Source organism: Artemia franciscana, chromosome 15 (assembly GCF_032884065.1).
Source record: "Artemia franciscana chromosome 15, ASM3288406v1, whole genome shotgun sequence".
Taxonomy (NCBI): domain Eukaryota; kingdom Metazoa; phylum Arthropoda; class Branchiopoda; order Anostraca; family Artemiidae; genus Artemia; species Artemia franciscana.
This window is the reverse complement of record NC_088877.1, coordinates 25223724-25244223: the sequence shown is the minus strand read 5'-3', so window position 1 is coordinate 25244223 and position 20500 is coordinate 25223724. Positions and strand designations below refer to the sequence as shown.

The 20500-nt window shown below is 34.9% G+C and overlaps 1 protein-coding gene across 4 annotated transcripts in view; it reads left to right on the top strand.

Annotated features, from left to right (window-relative positions):
• The first annotated feature begins 2157 nt into the window (after window positions 1–2157).
• Window positions 2158–20500, top strand: part of LOC136036243 (tRNA pseudouridine synthase Pus10-like) — a 36027-nt gene continuing 17684 nt past the window's right edge. Inside the window, exons 1-2 of one of the 4 annotated variants that reach the window (XM_065718353.1) lie at window positions 2199–2214; window positions 15824–15851. The gene's annotated coding sequence lies outside the window, so the exon portion shown is untranslated. Of the gene's footprint in view, window positions 2179–2198; window positions 2215–14139; window positions 14362–15823; window positions 15884–20500 lie in introns of those variants that run through there. The other 3 variants (XM_065718356.1, XM_065718354.1, XM_065718352.1) reach the window with 3 other exon arrangements.

Below are 20500 nucleotides of genomic sequence, written 5' to 3'. Positions count from 1 at the left end.
CTCTGTGGTGCCACAAATGGAAGGACCTTTGCTGTCATAATCATTGTTAATCCTAGCACACACCCACACTCAAATATAACATTCTGTAAAATCATAAACATCTTAAACAGCAAAAATAAAAGACTTTTTATTTTTGATAAATATTATTTGAAAAAGGACACTACAAGGCAAATATCAGGTTCATCAGCATGCTAAATTTGATGTGTCAATGATAAGATTTGTTAAATCTTTATTGGGATCAAATGTGTTAGCTATAGATAACACAGACATTGCAATATCTATTTGTCCATCCATCTGTTTGATTGAGATTCTGAGACTATGACCCTAAGTCAAAAAGGCTAAGGCTTTTAAAGTTTTTTTCATTAACCTTAGGTCAAATAGGGAAAGAGGAGGAGGTTCTATAAACAAAAAGTAGAATTTTTTGTTGATTTGCTGAAGTTAGTGAATAGAGTATCAAATTTAAATGACAGATGGAATAAATGTACATAGCAAAATATCACCAAATTGGATCCTACTAGAATTTATCAGATTTGTTTAGTATAATTTCAAGCACAGGTAAGGTGCTGTCTCTGATATTTGACCAAGTTTAAAAAAAAATCCTTTAGACCAAAAAGCTTAAAAATAAATTTGTGTCTGATACACAATATAGTTAAAGATATGTAGTTAAAGGAAAAGCTATCATATTTTTGATCCCAGGGAAATTAGTTTAAAGCCCTATCCTGATTAGAAGAGGTAGCTCACATCAGGTTACTCAAACATAATTCTAAAGGAGCTAGACCATGGTTAAAATGCTAATACTGCACTGATACTTAGTGAATTATACTGCTATTTCAGCTTATTTGCATTGTGATGTTAACAATGGGTTTGCAGCTTTAATGTGATGATTGCTTGAAGACAGGATTATCACCCTATTTAGGGCAGATCAATTTTACTTGAAAGAAAATTGCTTGGTAAAATTCTAGTTGATTGACTTCTTGCTATCTCAAAAAGGGGTTATGTTAGGAAAATGAAACTTCCAGGGATGCATCTACAGGCTAAAGTATGTCCTGGGAAGGTATTTTGAAGTGCCTACCTCTACTCCTTCTCTCTCTAGAGGGCCCTGACCTTTGATGACCTTCAAAATCTGTGTTATAAAAGTGAAATATTGAAAATTAGATCTTTAGTTTGAATGAAGTACAACAAAATTGTTTTCAGCTTCACAACTTTGCTCAATCCAAATTTATAAGGTTTTAAAGATATGCCAATACATTTCCTAAATTTTGAAAAAAAAAACAACATTGATATGGCTCAGAATTCTACTCATGACAGGAATTGTATTTTCAGAACTAAAGGCAGAGAAAAAGCAACTGGTAACTAAAAATTAAGATAAAATGTTGTTTTGTCAAAATTTCAATTTTGACAAACCTGTCATGTAGGTGAACTTCAAGGCTCTCTAGAGGGAGGAGTGGAGGTGGGTACTCTAGAATTCCTTCCCAGGATATACTTTAGCCTGTAGACCCACCCCTGAAAGTTTCATTTTCCTAACCTTACCCCTCTGTGAGATAACAAGAAGTCACTCAACTAGAATATTAACAATCACTTTATTAAACTACTATCAACAACTGCTGATAAGCTATCACTCTGCTTAGAGATAACCTTTAGCAGGGCATGAGAAATTTTATGTTTTCTCTGTTTAAAACAGCTTAATTTTTTTGCTTCAAGAATAACAAAACAAGAAGTCAATGATCATTGTATTAAGCAGTTATCATGAAATTAAAGCTCTATGATCAATGAGCTAGGTGAAGATCTACATCCTTAATGATAATAATCTAAAAGCTGCTGATCACAAATGATTATTTTTTTAACGGAGATATTCTTAGCCACTTACATTGGAAGTTTTTTTTATCACACATCTCTGGAATTTGAAATCTCTCTGGAAACAGATCTTTCTTCCTTATGCTTTGGATATGAATCGCCACTATCTTTCTTTAGTTTCTTCTGAAAAACCTCAGATAAATGCTGCAATTTCGTAGAATCTTTCGTAGGGTTTTTTGACGTCATAACCCTACGATAATTACAGATGAAATTCTAGTCCGGACTGAGAATTCTTCAAAGAATTCCAGACGGATGCGAAATTAATTCTGCATACTTGAGCTTTCGGACACGCTCAAAGTAATGGGACAAGTAAAAGAACACGGGGTTGGTATATGTAAATTACCTATACTCTTTGATCAGAGTTGCGTTCGAATCGACTCGAAAAAGTCAACTTAAAAGTTGACTTTTTTCTCTGCCGTTTTATTTAGTAAAAAGTTGACCTAGAAAGTCAACACAGAATTGCGAATCGAACGCTTCAATGGCAAAAAATTTAGAAATATGAAATTGTTTAGTCTAAAGAAAAGACAAGGAAATTGTTAATAGGCCTAGTGGAAATAATCTTAGCTTTTCAGTGACCTGTAAGTAATCTTATGCATATTCCTTAGGATTTAAAGGATTTTTGGTGTTCTAGGCCTATCTTGCATAGGCTAAGCTTAATAAGGAATGAAAAGAAAAATTTTATGTTGTTAAAAACGTTGATTCTCAGGAAGGCAGCTATCACATTGGTGAGTTATTCTAATATTACCAAATCTAACAGGCTTAGTTTCTAAACCAACCTATAATTTTTAGTTGAAAAAATTAAAAATTATAGGTTGGTTTGTAACTTTATATTATAAGTTAGTTAAAAACTAAAAATTATTGGCTTCTTTTCCCAGTAAAATTGGTGCAAACAGTATTACTGGCTTTCAAATAAAGTGAATATACCACTCCATGCCCTTTTTTATCCTCTTTATAAATATAATAATTGCTTCTACCACAAATTCAGATTTAAGCACTTTTTGACCTCTTAAAAATGACCTATATGTGGGGTCATTACAAATCTGTAATAGCTTAGAAACAAATTTGGGCTATATATTTGTACATCAGGGGGTGGGGGGTAAAGCATAGCATATATTAAATACGTAAACTAACCATTGGTGTATTTTTTTTATGTTTGTGCTGTTGCACTGGTGATTTCTCTTCTCATTAAAATTCAATGTGCACAAACACATAAAAAAAAAATACAGCAAAGATTAGTTTACTTATTTAATATATGCTATGCTTTACCCCCACCCCCCCTGATGTGCAAATATATAGCCCAAATTTGTTTCTAATCTATGACAGATTTTTTATAGTATAAAGATGCATGTTTTTCCCTTTGGTATGTAGGCTAAGTAGAAGATCACTTGTACCTGATGCTGTCCCTGTTGTTTTTAGTTGGATTGGAAACATCCAAAGAAAGTTTCCTTTGAAAAGGAAAGGTGAGATTGCCCAAAAGTGAGATTGAATTTGTCAAAGCTTGGAGGTTTGCCCCTTCAGTCTGTTTAAAGGAAAATGGATTCATAATTGAAGCTTTGTTCATTTCAATCTTAAGGGTGACCAATATTTGTGACAATTCATTAAATGGTTGTAAAGGGATACTTTTGTTTATTCATTAGTCTTCTTTGTTTTCTAACAGTTTTTTTTAATCTTTAAATTGATATCCATTTCTTACAAATTTTTATTGATACCAGAGGTCCATTTGCAAGTTTTCACCTACTTTGTAATCCCTGGTCTCACAATTACATTCAAATTTACTGAAGCTAGGACACACAGAACTCCTATCTATTTAAAGAAAATCAATGGATATAAGTAGGTTTTATTGTATTTAAGCCCTAGGGCCATGGCAATTAAAAACAAAATAAAGGAGATTAACTTTAAAATACTTGACATTAAATAAGCATAATAGCCACAAAGAAAAACAAATAACAAAATTATACTTCTGTGTTCAGTTGCCAACCTGAGCAACTGTCATAAATTTTTAAATCTTGCAGAACATTCACCCCCATTACATTCACAAGCTATCTCTCATGACCCACAAATTTGTCCATACATCCACATTTCAGGGAAATGGAAGGACCATCACACTGGTATTCTTCATTTCTACTTATATTTAATGGGTTTGAAAGAAAGTTTCCATGGCTAAGTCAGTAGGCCAGTAAAGGACCTGGTGGTCCTTTAGCCAGGTAGTGCAATAGGAAGCTAAGGACCAGCCAGCCTATTCTCTTGCATGCCCTTCCTCCTTACTGTCCCTAGATTTCCATCTGTACTCATTTAAAGTTGGGCCAATTCTAGCTGAGGTTAGTCATATCACCAACCCCTATCCAAAACCAAATAAACTGGCAATGCCAGGAATTAAACCTATACACCTTGGACAAAGCGTTCCAACCCAAAGCGCCTACCACTTAGCAAGGAACACAAATTTGACCAGAGAACAATAATTATTTGAAAAAAAATTGCTATAGTTATACACTACTGTCCTATAAATGCTATAGGCCCATTTTATTTAGACAAATCAATTTAAGACAGGTATCAACAAAACTCCATCAGGGATTGTATTTGCTTAAAATACAATCAAGCTATGTGAATGCTCAGCTTTGTGATATTCTAGTCTTGAAATAATAAAAAAAAGAGAAAATTTATATTTTCTATTTATTTTTCACCAACTCATTTGAGCAAAATCATTTGTGACAGCCAAATGCCCATGGTTGGCTTAGAACCTCTCTAAATGCTCTGAAACAGCAGGAATTAAAAAAAAATTATACTAATCAGCATTAAACTGTCCCTTAAATTTGAACACGTGTATTTAATTTGAAAATGATGCTACTGCTAGTCAGGTTACTGTGCTGTTCCCACTGGCTCTACTGCAGTTAAAAATGGGCAGTTACCACGCAGTAACTGCAGTTACTGAAAAACCATCAGCTGGAACACACCCATAAGCAATTATATCTTTACATTATATCAATTATATATCTTATATTATATTATATATATATATACATAAGCAATTATATCAATTATATCTGTAAAGAACATACAAAAAGGCATCAAGTAGTATATTCACTTTATTTTTAAGTCAAAATATGAAAAAAAGAAAAAATTTACTCCCGACCTGCCTAATTTGCTAATATATAGCCCAAATTTTAAATTTTAAATGTATTTTGCCACCTTTTAGCCTACTTATTTTTCCAGTTCTTGTTTTGCCACAGTTGCTTCAATTATCAGGTACTATGGTTGAGGTATAGATTGGCAGAATCAATAGGAAATATGCAATTTCAGCCTTAGATTTCCATATTAGGAGGGTTGGTGCTAAAGTAAAGCAGAGCTGCATACTTCTCTAGTGCTTAAGTATGACCCCTCAGCAATATTGACAAGAAATGAGTAACAGAAAAAATTCAATTTGGACTAAATGGCAATCAGGAACTGGATACAGGCTAAAGGGGGCCAAAAACGGCTGTATAATTGGAGTTCAAAGAACTACAATTATACAGTGATTTAAAAAAAATCACTGTATATAAGTGATTTTTTAGTGAACTAAACGCTTCCCTTGCTAATTTAGGACTTTAAATTGATTAGCCTACTGGAATTTACCTATCCTATGCAATTGAAATATTTTACCTTTCCAGAGCATTAAGACAATCCATCACAATAAAAAAAAAAAAATATCCAAGGCATCTTGAATGGAATGACTAAAAGAAGACAAATGAAAATCACAATTTGCAATCTAACAATTAAACTTCTGGCCACACAAATTGTATTAGGATACCCAGCTCTGAAATAATTGCTCAAGTAGCTTTGCAGTAACTTTAACTAATATTGCAATAACTTTATAAGTTTTTTCTTAACCATTTTATTATCTACCTATCCCCCCACCCAGTAAAAAATAAAACCCACCCACCCACACAAGAAAAAAGCCAGTGTTAACAAGGATAATAACATAGTTTCTAAGTGCATTTTAGTGCAACCTACCCAACAACAAAAAATCTGGCTCAATAACTCACCACACTGGTACACAAAAGTGGTGCCTTCATCCTGGATCCATCTGAACACATACTCCATGATTACCTATAATTGAAACTTTTGCCCTCTTTCCGAGTTAACTTGAGACGAACGTACAAAAGGCCTTTTTTCGCGTCAACCAAAGAGACTGTTTGAGCTCAACCACTCGGTGTGGTTGAGCTCAACCGCTGTTTTTGCGTGAAACAGTGACAAACCAGGTTGTCATGAAAAGTGATTTTGCGTGAAACAATTGACTGGTTGAACTCTAATTTAACCAGAACTGTCATTGTTTTTAACCGTAGGGTTCTACCATTCATAATTGTTGGTTGATCTTTTCAGGCGTAGATTTCGAAAAGAAGAATTCGTAGGCTATAAATAAGTCTATATAAAATAAGAATTATAAGCTGACAAATAGAATTCTAGCCACGCAAACGTAAGGTTTAATTTTGTTTTGTTTTTTCGTATTATGGCTATTTGGATAAATGTTGGGTTATATCCTGCAATTTGATTCACATAGGCCTTAATACAGGAAGTCAAGAGTTTGAATATGCTTTTGAAAACTTATGTAGATACTTGGAAATCTTTGTTTCATCCTTTTGATGCCCTAGACTTGACCTTAGCTTGGTAATTTGGCTTCAGAGATTAAACCTTGATGAAGCAAGACCCTAGTGGTTATAAAGCATTGTTAATCCAATTACTATTCTTACTAGATGCTTCAAGATGTGTTGCATCTTTGTCAGAACTCTTTACATTTCAGCCTTACCCTATAGGGCCATGGACAAATTTTCAGGTCAAACTCTAGTTTGGCTACTGTTTGCTATCTTAGAAATGGGTTAAGTCAGGAAAATAGAACTTCCAGTAATGAATCCAAAGCAAAAAATATGTAAAATTCTAGTTTAGCTAATTTTCATTATCTTGGAAAGGGAATAGGTTACAAGAATGAAACTCAGTAATTAATCCAGGGTCAAAAACACTCTGGGAAGGTACTGCCAGGCTTCTATGTCAACCCTTTTCTGATTTCTAAGTCTTAGATAATTGCTTACTCAAAAGGTCTATACCTATACTATTGAAATTTTGACAAAACAAGATTTACCTTAATTTTTAATTATCAGTTTCTTTTTCTCTGGCTTTAGCTCTTAAAATGCAATTCCTTTTATTTGAGTAGCATTTTAAGCCATATCAATATTTTTTTTTTCAAAATTTAAGAAATGTCTTTGCATATCTTTAAAACCTTATAAAGTGGATTGAGGAAAGCTGTGAAACAGTTTCTTTGTACTCCATGTAAGCAGACCTTCCCAGAACATACTTTAGCCTTTAGACCCATCCCTGAAAGTTTTTTTTTTTCAATCTCACCCCCTGGTGCTCTTTTACACATTGTATAAATTGTGAAGAAATGCCTGCCCCCTTGCTAAAAGTCTTAGAAGTATCTTATATCAAAATACACCTGATACAGTTTAATTTTTTAGAGATGGCACAGAATAGCATTAAAGCTGAGTATTTGATTTGCAAGAAATGTGTCCCTTCTGTTGTAAAGCATTTTGGATAGACACTAATCTAACCATGGACATATTGCTGTTGCAAATGGTTTTGCTTAAAATGGTTTGGAAAACAAATAGCAAATGTAAATTTGCTTTTTTTATCACTATTTAAGACTAGAATATCACAAAGCTATGCAATCACATTGCTTGTTGTATCTTAAGTAAATACAATCCCTGATGGAGTTTTGTTGATACCTGTCTTAAAATTAATTTGTCTAAATAAAATATATTGTTTATGGGACAGTAGAGAAAAGCAACAACCATGAATTGAGTTTTTTTCAATATTTCTTTTTTCAAATAATAGTTCTCTGGTCACATTTGTGTTCCTTGCTAAGTTGTTGGCACTCTGGTTTGGGAATCCTTTGTCCAAGGGGTACAGGTTTAATTCCTGGCATTGCTAGTGTATTGGGTTTTTACCAGCTAAGTATTCACCATGCTAGTTTGCATCTTAAGTAAAGCAATCCCTGCTGGAGCTTTGTTGACACCTGCCTTACAATAACTTGTCTAAGTAAAATACAATGTGTATTGAAGATTAGTGAAAATGGCTGTAAATCCATCTTGTTTTTTTTTCAATATTTTTTTTTTAATAGTTGTTCTACTCTGGTTGTAATAATGTTCTTGGCTAAGTGGAAAGTACTCTTAGTAAGAAATCCTTTGTCCATGGGGTACAGGTTTGATTCCTAGTATTGCCTGTTTATTTGTTTTAAATGGGGGTCAGTGATGTTAGACAGATCTAAACCAGCTCTAAATAGGCAAATGGAGAAATATGCAAAAGGTAAGCAGGGAGGGTGTACAAAAGCACAAGATTTCTGGCCCCCAGCCCTTAATTGCAATTCTTGGCCAAAGGGTCACAAAGTGGAAATTAGCACTGCCAGTTTAGACCTTGATGTGTCAGTGCTGCCATACTTACTTACTTGCATATTGGTGTTGAGTTTGCCCACATTTTATCTTCATTACTATCTAAAATCATTTAGACATTCAGCAAACTGTCTCAAACCACAATTAGTATTGAATAGTTTTTGGGCCTTACTGACTTTCCCTTTATAGCAAAGGTTTATTGTTGTGTATAATGTAGATATTTTAAAGTAATCAATCATTAAGAAGTCCCTTTTAGTTTTATCAAGTTTTTGAGTAATAAACCTTTTTAATTACCTTAAAATATTTATTCAGGTCCTTTACTATTGGCTGCCCTTTATATTACAATAATGATTGAAATATATTGTGGCAACTAAAAATTTGGATAATCCAACCTATTTTACCATCTTAAGGTTGTTTACAAAGGTGTATGAAATATTTAAGTACTGACTTAGCTACAGAAAACCTCTAGATATAATAAAATGTAAGCAAGATGGCTCTTACTTTGACCATGTCTATGGAAGCACTAATGAGAGAGTGGGTTATTTGATGCATTTGTAGGATTGAGTGAGATGAGAAATGAAGTGTAGGCTTGATGAGAGATGGCTGGTGAATGTGATGAGGGATGAATGTTTTGCAAGATTTTAAAATTTTGGACAATGTCTCATGTTGACAGTAGAGTGCAGAAGTAAAATTTGGTAATTTTTTTTCTTTGTTTCTGTTATGTTAGACAATATTGAATATTCTAAAGTGAAGTTTCTTTTTTGTTTGGAATTGTGATGGCCCTAGGGCTTTAGTGCAATACAAATTACTAATGTTGATTCACTTTCTTTAAACAAACACAAGGTCTATGTCTCCTAGCTTTAACAAAGTCAAATGTAATTTTAAGACCAGGGATTTCAAAGTAGGTCAAATGAACTTCTGGTAAAAATGAGCAATTTATGAAACATCTAGATTAAAAAAAAGTCTTTTAGACAACAAAGAAGACAATTGAATAAAGAAAAGTACCTTATATCATAATTGTTGTGCACCCTTAAGATAGAAATGAACAAAGCTTCAATTAAGATTCTGTTTTGTTTAAACAGACAGAAGGGACAAACCTCCAAGCTTTGACAAATACAATCTCACTTTGTGGCTCCTATCTTTTCAAAGGGGACTTTCTTTGGATTTTTTCTATCCAACTAAAACTGAAAAGGACAGCATGATATACAAGTGACTTTCCAATACCCTACATAGCAAGAGAAAATCATTAAGTTAGGCTATGCTTTATCTCAATCCCCCTCCCAATGTGCAGAAATATGGCTCAAATTTCATATTTTCAATGCATTTAACCTCCTGTCACCTGTTTTTCTAGTTATTGTTTGTCACATTTGTTTAATTTACAGCTACATGGGATGAAGTTAGAGAGACAGATTGACAAAACAAATGGAAAATAGGAAATTTCAGCAATACATTTTTATATTGGGAGGATTGAGGGGTAAAGTAGAGCAAAGTTGAATATAAAATGTGTTACCAGCTATTATTCTAAAAATTATGAAGCATGAATTTTTTTTTTATTATGTTTCTTTCTCTTCAGGTCCTTCTCTAGGGCTTTACCAAATCAAACATTCTATGCCCAGAAAAATTAGCAACAAGGTATAGTCTATATACAAAGGCTTATGTTATTTAACTATGAATATGGAATTTATATGGCAATCAGGAACTGGATACAGGCGAAAGCAAGTAAAAAAGAAAGAAAAAACTTCCCTAGTTAGCTCAGGAGACTTTTAATAGATTACTCTTCAGATAATTGCCTATGATACATAATTTAAATATTTACCCCTGTACAGTAGGGCATTAAAACAATCTATCACAATGTAAGATACAATATATTTAGATATGATGCTGATTTACAAATTCCAGGATTCTTTGTTGTAGTTTTCATAATTTTGTTGATAAAGTTTTATATATTCATCATATTTTATTTTATGTCATTAACATTAGCCAAACTAAACTTCTCAATAGAACTTGAATGTGGTGGCTATAATGCACAAGTACTGCAAAAATCTTACAACACATTATGTGTTATGGTAACTGTTCAGTGAGAAAAAAACTATTTTCCTAGTTTAGCTTAATTGTTATATTTTTGTGCTTATCAGAAATATTTTATTAATTTTAGGCAGCTGTCCCCCCTCAAAAAATTCTTAAACATTTGCTGGTTTATACTTAACTAGTATTCTACTGAAAACAAAAATTAATATATATTTTGTATTGAAGAAATATAAAGTCCTTTGGATTATTTTTTATTAAGATTAAGCAGTTTGCTACTTTCTTTTGTTAGGCTAAGCCTGTAATAGTGCTTTATTGTGAAGAGCCAAAATTTGTAGGGATTGCAAAGGCTAGCCTGAACAATATGTTATTACAAATTATTAGGTTAAACTTCTGTTTGGTAAAATTCTATTTTAGATAAATTTGTATTATCTTGAAAAAGGTTTAGGTTAGGAAAATGAAACTTTTAGGGATGGGTCTAGAGCCTGAGTGTGGCTGTGGAATTTTAAATCTTTGTCCACAATGACGCCTAAGTCTCTTTCCTCGGCAACTGCTTCCAACTGATCACACCCTATATGGTAGGGATGGTGGGGGTTATTGTGCCCTAAGTGCAGTACCTTGCATTTTGTTGCATTGAATTGTAGGGCCCAAGTTGATGACCAAGAGGATAGCCTGTCAAGGTCCAGCTGAATGCAGGCTCTTTCTTCTTCAGTTTCAGCAGGTCCAATGAGCTTACAGTCGTCAGCATATAATGTTAAAAGGTTGCATAGATAAGTTGTACAGTCGTTAATATATATGCTGAACAATGTTGGCCCAAGGATGGTTCCCTGTGGGACGCCGCTTATAACCGGGGAAGTGGAGGAGAAAACTGGATCGCCATTATCAGTGTAGATCATGACACGTTGAGATCTGCCAGTTAGGAATGCTCCAATCCAATCAATCACATCCTCATGCACCTGATAAGCTCTAAGCTTCAGCAACAGGTATGAGTGTTCAACTTTGTCAAAGGCTTTGGCTTGGTCAAGTAAGATAATGTCTACCGGTTTACCCATATCCAAAATTTTAGTTGCATGATCATATGATTGAATAAAGTTGGTGTCGATTGACCTGCCCCTGCGAAATCCATGTTGTCTATCGCTAATAAGTGTATTTTCTTCTAAATAATTTATAAGAGCATGGTTAATGATACCTTCCATAATCTTGCAAATGGCTGAGGTTAGGCTTATTGGTCGATAATTTCCTGGGTTATCCTTGTCGCCTTTCTTAAAAATTGGTATAATATTTGCTGTTCTCCAATCATTTGGTACTGACTTTTTGGCCAGGGACATGTTGAATATTCTGGAAAGGGGGAGGGAAATGTGAGCAGCAGATTCTATCAAAAGCCGAGGGTGGAGATTATCAGGTCCAGCAGCTTTGTTGGAGTTTAAACTTCTTAGTATTTTAAATACATCTTCTTGAGTAATGATTACAGGGGACATTGGGTTGTGTACTGTTACAGGAGGTATGGTTGGGAGTGTAATGTCAGGTGGCTTAGAGGTGAAGTTTGTGCAAAAGCTGGCATTCATGCAATCAGCGATTTCTTTCGGGTCAGTAGTACTGGAGCCATCTGATTTTTTTAGCCTGTTGGTGCGTCGACGGGAAGGGTTGTTAGCTGTAACATAGCGCCAGAACTTTTTTGGGTTTTTCTTTGACTCATTTGCGATAGATTCTTCATGGTCTTGGATAACTTTTCTTGTCATGTTTCTCAGCTTGTTTCGGAGCATGGCGAATTTGTTGTGATGGTTGTCACACTTGCATTTTAGGTATTTATTCCATGCTCTATTTTTCTTTTTGATAATTTTCTTAATATTCCTGGGAAGGTATGGAAGAGTCTTTGGTTTATCTGACCAATAAACCTTTGTATGCTTCCTACATGCACCTAGTAAAGTAGACTTAAAACGATTCCAACTAGATTCAATGTCTGTCTCATCTGATAATCCCTCATCCCAATTTATATTAGCTAGTTCTTCACGGATTAAAGCATAATTGGTAAAAGTTCTCTTAAGTTTACCATCACGACTATGGTTAATATTAATGTCATTCATTATACATATGTGGTCACTTGCACCAATAGCTGGGAGGTAACAAGTGGAAGTAATCCTCTCAGGGTCATTTGTAATAAGGAGGTCAAGTAATGATGGTTGTTGTGAATGTCTAAATCTAGTGGGTTGCATTATTATCTGAGTTAGGAAGTTGTCAGCAAGGGTTTGGATGGTTGTGTAGGAGGGGTTATTAGGGGGTGAGTACCCAATACCTTCAGACCAACGAACTTCTGGCATATTAAAATCACCATAAAGCACAAGTGATGAATTTAGATTACATAAGATCTGTATTACGTTAGAAACTGCTTGGTGAGATACTAGTTGGTTTGGAGCTGATGGGCTACGGTAAAGCACACCAATATTCACAATTTCAAATCCAATTAGAAGTCTAACTAATACATGTTCCACCCAAGTATTAGTAGGTTGAGAAATAGAAAAATCAATTTTATCTACCTTAATTCCAAGCCTAGTGTAGATAGCCACTCCTCTTCGACACAGGTTACTATCTAGGTTGCTCAGGAGTAAGTATCCAGGGATTTGAATATGTGCGTCTTCCAATTTGGTCAAAGAGTTCTTAGGACACGCCTCACAAACACAGAAAACATCTACATCCTTTTCATAAAGTAACACTTTTAGTTCTGAGAGTTTTGGCACTAAAGAATCAATGTTTGTATATAATATTCTTAGTTGCGTCCGTTTTCTTTGGCCGACTGGGCTGTTGCTAGTTCTGGCTTTTGAACTCTGATATGGATTTTCGTCGCCCGAACTAGCAGTGACGTAGTTGGTCTCAGACGAATCAGATGCAGCACTTGATGGAGAGACAGAGCTCAATACCGAAGCCGCGGAAACAAAGGTTGAACTTATAGAAGTCTTTCTGGCTAGGCTTGATGCATTATTTACACTATTTACAAGGGATATGGGTAAGTCTAGTGAACCATCGAGCGAGGGGGGGGAAGGACTCCCTCCCCCCGGGGGATCACGTTTTTTGACACGATGGCGCCATCACGGATGACAAGGTTTTTTTCACCGGCTGCTGCACGCCTCTTTATCTCTTCAATTAGTTCTTTCCTTCTCTGGCGGTCTTCATTGGATGCATCAGCAAAGAATGAGATACTCCCCCTCCTCTCTCTTGAGGCCTTCAATATATCAATTTTTATTTTGTAATCATTTATAGAAAAAAGGATTGGGTTGGGTCTGTCTATGGTATTTGCATTCTTACCATTAGGTAGACGTTTCAAGTTAGTAATAGCCCCGACATTAATTGAGTATTCATCTTTTAAGTAAGTTGAGATGAACTGAGCATCGTTGGTTTGCAGAGGAACGCCATAGGCAATCAGATTAAGTCGTCTTCTGTTTCTGTCTTGCTCTTGTCTCACTATTTTGCGGACGTCTGTTTCGAGACGGGTAGTTATAGAGTTTTCCACAAGTTTCTGCACATCATCTATGGAAACCTTTGATTGTATAGCCGTCTCAAGCGTTTCCACCTGAGCCCTCACAGTGTCCAAAGAAGTCTGCATATCAGATCTGAAACCAGCAAACATGTCACGCATTTCACTACAATGGGATTCGAGAGTGCTTTTCACTATATTTGGAACATCAGGCTTACTGGAACCTGTTTTACATAATGGGCATGTCCAAATACTTCCAAGTCTTTCATTCATTTTGCAGAAAATGTAGTATTCGGCTGTACTCATTCCTAGACATGTTGCACAGAGCCATTTATCACATTCATCACACTGAATGGCTGGCGAGGACTCACTCAGAACACAACCAGAGACAGCACACTTATCGACTCCTTTTTCGGGTGTTGCGGGTTTTAGGCGTTTTGAGCTATTGGACGCCATAATTTCAGAATGAGCGGCAACGCTGGGCGGAAAAATTCAACACTGATATCGCTTAATGAAGAACGGGAAGATGTGCAATTCCCTGGAGAATTGAAATTAAAATGAATTGCCCAAAAGTCTAAATATATCAATCACAGCACTGAGGTAGGTCCCTTAAATCAACACCTAGGGTAACACAAGACCTGAGAAAATGCAAAAAACAGTTTTATCTCACAGTTTAATACATATATATCCAGGGTTCAAAATTATGCAACCACATGTATTTGTTATTGTTTTGATCCAACCAAAACAATAACCAATCTAACTCTACTCTTTCTCTCTCTTAAAAACGTTTGCCTTAAATTACCTTAAATCACATTGTCTAATGAAATAAGGATTAAATCCCATAGAATTGCTGGTTAGTGATGATGACAGTTGGAAATCTCAATATTTGGTCCACACCCTTAGAAATGCTTGTGTTATAAAAGTGAAACCCTTGCAAAATAAATCTTCTACTTAAATGACAAGAAAAAAGCGTTTTTAGTGTCCTAACTTTGCTCAATTTCAATTTATGAAGTTTCCAAGATTTGGAAACTTTCAGGATATACATTTCCCTATATTTAAATACAAAACACTGATATGGCTTAAAATTCTACTCAAATAACAAGAATTGCATTTTCAGAGCTAAAACCAGAGAAACAGAAACTGCTAGCTGAAAATTAAGGTAAGATGTTGTTTTACCAAAATTTTAATAGTTACAGACCAGTCCAGTATGCAAAATTCCAAGATTTAAAAACAGAAGAGGGTAATCACATAAGCTTAGCAATGGCTTCTCAGAGTATGTTTTTAGCTATGGATTAATCACTGAAAGTTTCATTCACCTAACATAACCCCAATCAAAGATAGCAAAAAGTAGCTAAACTGGAATTTGACTGGAAATTTAATCTATAGCCTGGTAGGCTAGTAGAATACCAAATCAAAACAAAAAGAAGTCAAACTAGAATTTTATCCTCTGTTTAGGGTAGCTCAACAAAGCTAAAGTCTTAATCATTTAGGACTTTTTAATAGATAATTTTGCTTTTACAGTATGAATACAACATTTTCCAATATATTACCTGAACAATTTAACCCAAGATTCCACTAATTCAGACCCTTCCTTTCTCTCCAAATATACCAGAGAGTATGCTAGATCATTTTTCAATTCTCTCTGACCTCAAACTAATGTGAAATATGTCAAACCCGGAGGAAATTAAGCCAGTGCTAAATCATTTAATTATAATAGAATGACACTCTTAACACTATACGGATGTTTTATGTTTGAAATTTTTTGCCAAAACCGACAAGTAAAAAGTGTTTTCGCGAACCAGTTTTGTTTGAGCTCAACCATATGTAATTTTTTCTGTTTTTGCGTTAAACATACAAGCTGGTTAAACCAAAGCTGTCATTGGTTAAACCAGCTGGTTGACGCGAAAAAAGGCCTAAAATGTAAAAGTTGTTAAAAGTCAACTTTTCATTAACTTTCAGTCAACTTTTACAAATCGAACGCTAAAAGTTAACTCGGAATCACAAATAAAACGTCAGAATGCTGGTTTCAGTCAACTTGGAATGTGATTCGAACGCAACTCAGTCCGCCAACTCTGGCTGAGAAGGAACAGGTTTTTTTTTAAATTTGTTTCTGGTGGTAGAGGTAGTTAACTCTCTTTGCATTTGGCTATGTAATCCATGTATATAGGCTTATAGCAAGCAATCTGCTTCCATAGAATACCCAGATGATCACTATTCTTTTACAAGGAAAAGCCTCTTTGCTTTAGCCTTGAAGGATGTCAGAGGACTCGTTTTTCTCATTTCAGCTGAAATGACATTCCAACTAAAGCAGGGGGGGGGGGCAAACATTTTAGTTACAAAAAATAAAATCCAAGCTGTGATTTAAGGTAAAATAAGTTAAAGTTGTAGAATAGCAGCTCTTCAGAAGAAGACATGTTAGAATAAAAGGAGAGCACTTTTAGACTGCTAATTTGTAATTGTAGGCTATGCTCTTTTTTAAGGTTGAAGCTGTGTTTGTGGTGATTCACCTTCATCCCTGATGGTCCCATGTATAGCCTTAGGATATATTGGAAATTAAAGTTATAAAAATCTAAGACAATGTAATTTGTACTTATAATACCAAGCATATCTGCATTAAACACATTATCAAGTTTTGTTCTATATTAGGCCTAGGCTATGTAGAATAATTTTAGCCTAGGCCTAGTTAACACATCCTGACTATATTTCCTTATCTCCCTATTTTAATGTCACTTAGTTTTTATTTATAACTTGAACTTGTTTAAGTTTGACTAGTTTTTATCTTTTTAAATTTTAATTTACTTTATATGGTTGAGTTATTGACTCACAAATAATTATCCATCGTGATTTTTCTTCTCTTTCTGTGGATTGTTCTGGGTACCCAGCTGACTGACTGTATATCAAACAATAGGTTATACAAAAAATGTGGTTCAATCCTGTTTTCTAGGTCTATAATGAAAGAAAAGTTGAGATTGCTAGGCTAGGAATAAGTGAAGATGAAAAGGTGACATTAGGTAACAAAAGGATTCAGTAAAATTCTAGTTAATTGACTTCTTGCTATCTCAGAAAGGGCTTAGGTTAGGAAAATAAAATTTCAGGGATGAATCTATAGACTAAAGTATGTCCCAGGAAGGTATTTTGAAGCAACTACCTCTACTCCTCCCTCTAGAGAGCCCTGACCTTTGATGACCTTTAAAAATATGTTTGTTATAAAAGTGAAACCTTGCAAAATAGATCCTCTGCTTGAATGAAGTACAACAAAATTGTTTTCAGCTTCATAGCTTTGCTCAATTCCATTATATGAGGTTTTAAAGATATGCAAATACATTTCCTAAATTTTGAAAAAAAAAACATTGATATGGCTAAAAATTCTACTCAAATAACAGGAATTGCATTTTCAGAACTAAAGGCAGAGAAAGGGCAACTGGTAACTGAAAATTAAGGTAAAATTTGGTTTTGTCAAACTTTCAATAGGTAGACCTGTCATGTTGGCAAATTTTACAGCCCTCTAGAGAGAGAAGGAATAGAGGTGGGTGCTTTAAAATACATTCCCAGGACATACTTTAGCTTGTAGACCCATCCCTGAAAGTTTCATTTTCCTAACCTAAACCCTTTCCAAAATAGCAAGGAGTCAATTAACTAGAATTTTACCAAAGATTCAAGAGGTTGGGAGCTTCACTTACCTTGGTAGTACTATTAGTAAAGATGGTGGGAGCAGTGAAGATATTAAAAGCAGAATAGCTAAGGCTCAGGGTGTTTTTTCAAAGTTAAAAAAAAGTTTGGAAGAATAGAAAGATAAGTCTGCAAACCAAGATTAGAATATTAGAAGCTACAATGATGACAGTGGTCAAATATGGCTCTGAAGTATGGGTGCTCCAAAAAGCGGATGAAGATTTACTTGATGTTTTCCAGAGAAATTGCCTACAAATTGTCCTGGGTACCCAGCTGACTGACTGTATTTCAAACAGTTGGTTGTACAAAAAATGCAGTTCAATCTTGCTTTCTAGGGCTATAATGAAAGAAAGGTTGAGATGGCTAGGGCATGTTCTGTGGATGAAGGATGACAGATTGCCAAAGATTGTCCTTTTTGGCCGACTGTCTGGGGCTACAAGGAAAGCAGGTCATCCTTGTCTGGGTTAGGAGAATGTCATAAATAAAGATCTAAAGGAAATGGGAACTTCCTGGGAGGGTGTAAAGAGGGAGGCCTTGAATAGATTAGGTTGGAGGAGGAGAGTGTGTAGCTGTGTTGGCCTCAGGCAGCTTGGTGCTGCAGTGAGTTATTATTATTATTAGTAGTAGTATTCTTGTTTCTGCATTTTTGCCAGTCTTTGTGTAATCATATGATTTGTCAACTCTGAAGTCCAAATTCAGCCCTTTTTGTGCTTGTGATTTTTTGAAATAAATATCTTATCTTAAGCAATACATCATATACAGGAGGAAGGGGAAAAACAGTACTGGAACTAGAGGAAAAACAGATGACAATTGTTGGTTGAGAGTTTCAGCTCAGGATCAGCAGCAAGTTAACTATATGCAGAATATCAGAGACTGTTGCAATATTTTTGAGAATTATAATACCAGAAAGATTTTGGGTTACATTTAAGATCCCCAGCCAATTTTTCCTCAAACTTTTACTTCAACTCCTTGGTTTGGCTAGTTGCCTGGTTATGAAAAGATTTTAAGGCATGATAATTTTCTGAGGTTTTCTTTTTCCCATATTGATTCCATGCTTGACATTTTCTGCTAATTAGCTTACTAATTTCAGTAGATGAAAATGGTAAAATTTTAGCCTGTTTTGCCCCAAAAAATTTGTTACAAGACTTTACAGCTTGAAAAGCTCAGCTTTCATGTTTGACCAACTCTCATCAATATCAGTATAAGTCAATCCCAACTCAATTCTTTCAGAGACTGCATTTATTTATTCATCCAGTTATGACTTCCAAAAGTTGCATAGCCTAGTACATGAATGCTTTTGCCTGTAGGCATGTTGAGCCTTTGACCATAACCCATTTTTTTTCATAGTGGAACTGTATACAATTAACCAAAAAAAATTCTACTGCTCTGCAAAATATTGAAGTAGTAGAAATTGGTCTGTAATTTCGAAAATAAGCCCATCTACTAGACTTGTATAGTGGCTTCTCAAGAGCCTCTTTCCATCTGCTTGGAAGAGATCAAGCCAAAAACAACCAGTTGAACAGTATGACAAGCAGCTCATGTAAAACAGATGCCAATTTTTTTAATATAATATTTGTAATACTATCAATATCCATGCTTTTACATATATCCAACATTCTCAGCACTTTCAAAACCTCAGAAATAGAAATTAAATGATCATCAGATACTCTATTTAGACTAGTTAAATGATTCCTGGTACTAGATTCCAACTCATTTTTTGTCAAACTCTTTGTCCCAGAAACTTCAAAACTACTACTTAAAAATATAGCTGAACTTCTTGGTTTTACAGATGTCCTTTTCTATAAGAATGGTACCATCCCTAAAAATGTTTTTGGATTTCTTTCAGAATTCCTACTCAGAATTGACTCACTCAAGCTCATGCCTATTTTCATGCAATAGTTTGGTTGCATGATTTTTAGCTTTTTTTTTATAAGTTTTCATATTTGCATCAGTCCTGTCAGCAATGAAACCCCTCCAAGCTGCATTTTTTTTATTGCTTGGAGTACTGGTTTAGGAAGCCTCACTCTGTTTTTAAATTTTTTTGCAGAAATTTACTTTGGTGACAAATTTTTCACATCCTTGTGATATTGCTTTGAGCAAAACATTGAAAATCATACCTAGTGATAGATCAGGTTTCCTAAACTCATTACGTGAATTTAAATCAATAATAAATCTTTTAAACCCATCATAATCAGCTTTTGCATAGTCATGCCATATCTTTGTCAATTTAACTTCTGGAATAGATAATCTTAAACTAATTTCTAAAACAACATGATTGCTTTTTCCTAACAGCAGACAAAAATCAATATTTGATACAAAGTCACTTGACTTGGTCTAAACTAGGTCTAGTGTTGAGGGAGTCTGATCAGACCTTAACCTTCTTATCTCAATTGCATGCTGAAAAAAATGATTTTCAGCAACAGCAGGTAGAAAACTTTGTTCCTTACTATTCGCAGAAGCTTCCACGCAAAGATTTTGCCAATCTATCTTTCGCAGATTAAAATCACCAACTACTTGCAAAATCTTCAGTTGAATTTAATGGTATATTGAAACCCAAGTACCTATAACAAAAAGGCAAGCATAAGCAAAGCAAGCATATAACATGACACTACAATAAACACAGATGCAATCATGCATGACAGGATCTTTCATACTCTTTCCTTTGTCGAGATTATAGGTTGAGCCTCTTTGGTTCCTTCACTTGTCTGCCAGAATGCTTGGTGTGTATGGTCAGGGCTCCAGTTGGTAGGTTGGATCAGACTGGTGATCACACAGGAGGTATTGTGGCTCTGGCATCATATGGCAGAGTGGTAAATCTCTCTGCAGGTGTAGCTGCAGGCAGAGGTGACATTGGGCTCACAGGTGAGAAATGTGATGTTCCCAGTGCAGTGGCTGATGGTGGTGAAGGCGCCTGTTGTGCCTGCATGTCACTTTGCTGGTCTGTGTGCTTAAAATCAAAGTAAGTGGATGAGTATTGGTTTGCCCCTCTAATATGTTGCCTGTTGTGCCTCTACAGCTTTCCACTCTCTGTTTGGATGATGTAAGACCATGGGGTATATTTGTTTTTTTT